Source organism: Triticum aestivum, chromosome 7A (genome assembly GCF_018294505.1).
Source record: "Triticum aestivum cultivar Chinese Spring chromosome 7A, IWGSC CS RefSeq v2.1, whole genome shotgun sequence".
Classification (NCBI taxonomy): Eukaryota; Viridiplantae; Streptophyta; class Magnoliopsida; order Poales; family Poaceae; genus Triticum; species Triticum aestivum.
The window spans coordinates 179,240,636-179,245,190 of record NC_057812.1 but is presented as its reverse complement, the minus strand read 5'-3'; positions in this window follow the sequence as shown (position 1 = coordinate 179,245,190).

The following is a 4,555-nucleotide window of genomic DNA, read 5'->3' as shown; positions in this document are numbered from 1 at the left end:
CGATATGTTCAGTCCATATACTGCAACCTTGGTGGAATGCTTTGTGAAAGCCCAGACGATCGATGGTATCTCTTTTGAGTTTTGTCCTAGGGACGCTAATCAGGTGGCCCATCAGCTTGCAAAACACGCTTATGATAATCAGTTAGAGTTTAGTTGGGAGGGTGATCCAGCATCCTTTTTATTGCCTTATGTTTTACACGATGTAACCCTATTGATAAAGCAATAAATCACCGAGAGGCTTCCCACTCGAAAAAACTATTATTACTGCTAATTATCTAGTAGCTTGGTAATTTGACGGATTGAATATGTACCTCCAACTATTCATTCTCATCATCGATCGGTTTATTGTACGCACGCGACTAGTACCTAGCGGCGGCCGCTCTACCCAGCCAGCGGGTTTCTTCTGCGTCCCGTCGGCAGTCTACCACATCTCTTTGGTCTTATGACCATAAAGACGTGGCAAATTCCGACCCTTGCCGACGGCTCCTTTTTTGATGTTTTTTTTGAATTTTGTTATGGTTTGTCCTGCTTAGATATGTGAGGTTGCAGCGACTTTGTAGATGAAATAAGCTCCTCTCCGCCTAGGCCCTGTTTAGGTGGTGTTTCTAGCACCGTTGGAGGGCATGGGGGGGTTCGTCTCCGATGGATCTCGTAGGATTTGGGTGGCGTCTATCTTCCGTGGATCCACATGGATCTGGTCTTCTTTCGTGTGTGTCTGTGTGTCTACAGATTGGATCCTTTCTATCTAAACTTTTTTATATCAGCGGTAGTTGATGTTCTGGTGCGCTGGTCCTATGGAGTCTTAGCATGACGACTTCCCGACTCTTTTCTAGAACAAAGTTTGTTCGGCCCGCTTTAGTGTTTGTAGTCGCCGCTAGGTGTTCTACGGACTTGAATGTATTTTTTTCCTTTTGATGTTCTTTTATACTATCTTAACAGTTGATGAATAGATCAAAAATTCTCCTCGCAAAAATATACAAAGTATTCGTTCTGATTATTAAAAAATCTATTCATTCTCAAGCAGTTGGTAATGTTGGAAATTATTTTATGCACACAAAATGTTATTTCTGTAGACGATATGTAAACAAAGTTTTTTTAGGGTAGCAATCGGACTCTGCTGCATATATTTTTATTAATTTTAAAAATGAGATATACATATGTAGACAAAGTTCTTACTTCCTTTTTTTGCGGGGGAAAAGGGTTGTAAACAAAGTTCTTACTCCCTGATGACATGCAAAATTTGCATCTTTGAGAATCAACATGTCATTGGTTAATGAAGTATTTTTTGTTGCGGGTTGGTTAATGAAGTACTTGTCGAGGCAGTGTAATAAGGTAGCGATGCCCTAGCGTAACATAGCTCGAAGATGGTCATTGGTCCCCAAGCTATATGGCTACACAGCGCACCTATGTTCGTGCATGACTTGGTGGCTAGTTATCTGCTCTGCGCTTTGGTTAATGAAAAAAAATACCCCCCTAAAAAAATATAAGAGCGTTTAGATCCCTATATCACTATATTTTAATGTCAGAAAAGGAAACATGTCGCTGATTGGCTAGAAGGGCCCCAACTACCACAAGACATCTGTAGATTTATGGCGGCAATAGATCGGCCTAATTCTGTGTCAGTTTTGAAAATTTCGGCACCGATCAAAAGTGAGCCCAACATGCCCAAATGAGTAATGTTTTCTATCATGAAATGTTCCACCTTTTTTTTTGAGAAATGAAATGTTCCACCTTTTTTTTTTGAGAAATGAAATGTGCCACAAATTTTTTTAGCAGTAAATGAGCCACAGATTGAAGATCGTTAATTATTAAGTACTCCCTCTGTAAACTAATATAAGAGCGTTTAGATCACTACTTTAGTTATCTAAACACTCTTATATTAGTTTACAGAGGGAGTACCATGTAATGGGCCATGTGGCCCAATAATCAAACTGAGACCAGCCCAAGCAACCCTCTCATTTAAAAAAGCAACACCTTAGGCTTGTACAATAATAATAGCTAATTCATGCAAACTAGCAAAAATATGGATACCATATACGAATATTAATAACATTTCCATCTATATATTTATGTTATTGTCATGCATGTTGACAGGAGGACATAATTTATTGTTAATAAATAAGTGTAATTCAAGGTTCCAAATATAGTTCAAATAAGGCCGCCATAAATTTGAATTGTTTTATACTCCCTCGGTTCAGAAATACTTATCAAAGAAATGGCCTATTTCTCCGACAAGTATTTTCAAACGGAGGGAGTACATTTTATAGATAGAAGCGAAAAATATGTACAATATTATATAAATGTATTTTTTAAAATTATAGAAAAAAGGTACATGTAGTTTTTTTTGACATATGCATGTAGTTCAAATTTGTGTTATCTTGACTAAAAAGCCAGAAAATCGTTTAATACCTAAATATTATCAAACAAAATTCCTAGCTTAATACATAAACTATATAATGTACCCCCTCTGTAAAATTTTATAATATAATTTAGATCACTACTTTATGGATCTAAGAGATCTTATAAAAGTTTAGTGATCTAAATTATCTTATAAAAGTTTACAGAGGGAGTAGTATTTTCCATGTATAAAAAGTTGTACCATTTTAGATAAATACTTTTGGAAGGTAATATGCAAGAGGGTCCTTAATAGATATTTCAGAAAATAGAAAATACAAGTCTCCACGTGAAGAGATAGGACATGCAGGTATATTTGTGAATAATACTGTTAAAATTGTGGTAAAATTTAAGTGCACATGATAAAGAAAATGTTTCATGGGGTATAGAGTTGATAATTTCCTTGAATGGTATAATCCATCCTCACAGATTTTTTTTGAAAGACCCGGCTGATCACTGGCTTCATTGATTTAGCAAAAAGCAGTGGAAACATGTAGACCAAGTGATCAAATGGATGAAAAAAGAAAAATACAACTAGCTCTCCCTTTCTTACGGACAATTTTCACTAATTGTGTCCCCGAAAGGGGGGTCCATGCATTTACCTCCGGCTAATCTCCACTGCTCGATGTTATTCCTGATTGCTGAGATGACATCTTCGGCGGGAGGCGTTTTTGCCTGGAAGACGCAGTGATTCCTTTCCTTCCATAATTCCCAGGCGATCGTGATGATCATTGATCTGACTCCGCGCCTATTGGTAGCTACAGTCTTGCTGATGATGAGTTGGCAGTTCTGGGCTGAGCTTAGCTGAGGTCTCACCCTTGGCGCGAGCGAAGAGCATCCAAACAAGCTGGCACATTTCCTCCAGACTTCTTGGGAGAAGCTGCAGCTCCAGATCAGATGTGTAGATGTCTCCAAATTGCTGATGCACAAGGGACAGGAGTAGCCGTTGGGCCATCCTCTTCTTTGCAATCTATCGTTACACCATAGGCGGTTCATGACGAGAAGCCACATGAACATCTTGAGCTTGTTGGGAGCCCAGACCTTTCAGATGAAACATTTGAAGTTTGTGTTGGGATCTTGCAGGCATTGCATCTGGTAAGCCGATTTAGAAGTGTTGAAAGCACAAGTGCTCCCTAGGTGGTTTTGATAATTGATGACAACATATCTCTTGTTGGACTAACATTTCTATCTAGCATGTTTCAGGTAAGTTCAACAATGGAGTGGCATGGACTAAAGGTTGTGGGAACTCCTTCAAGATGCTAAGAACAAAGGATTGGCTAAAGCTTCAAGCTCAAGACTCTTCATTTTACATTTTAGTGATCCAAGATCACATTGAGTCCATAGGAAAAGCCAATACTATCAAGGAGGGATGAGGTGTTGCTTAATGAGCCTCTTGCTTCATGTGCTTAATGATATGCTCCAAAATCCTCAGCTATTTTCCCACATCCACATATGACCTAAACCCTAAGCCAAACTCGGTCCTACCGATTCTTCCTATCCGGCGCCACCGAGTTTCACTTGTCATTAGCCACTGCCAAACCCTAGCAATTCGGTTCTACCGATAAGGATCTCGGTCTCACTGAGATGGGATTGCAAACTCTCTGTTACCTATTGCAATATTCTCGGTCCCACCGAGATATGCAATCGGTCCCACCGAGAATGCAATGTAAACTCAGTGTTTCCCCTTTGTAACTTTTCGGTCTCACCGAGTTCCACTCGGTCTCACCGAAAGAACAAATCGGTCCCACCGAGTTTGCCTGACCAACTCTCTGGTTAGCTAATTACCAAATTTGGTCCCACCGAGTTTGTGTAATCGGTCTCACCGAGATTACGTTATGCCCAAACCATAACCGAATCGGTCCTACCGAGTTGCATGTCAGTCCCACCGAAATTCCTAACGGTCACTAGGTTTACTATTTCGGTCAGACCGAGTTTTCTGATTCGGTCCCACCGAGATTGGTAAATTGTGTGTAACGGTTGGATTTTGTGTGGAGGCTATATATACCCCTCCACCTCTTTCTCATTCCGAGAGAGAGCCATCAGAACACACACACCATTCCAACTCATATGTTCTGAGAGAGAACCACCTACTCATGTGTTGAGACCAAGACATTCCATTCCTACCATATGAATCTTGATCTCTAGCCTTCCCAAGTTGCTT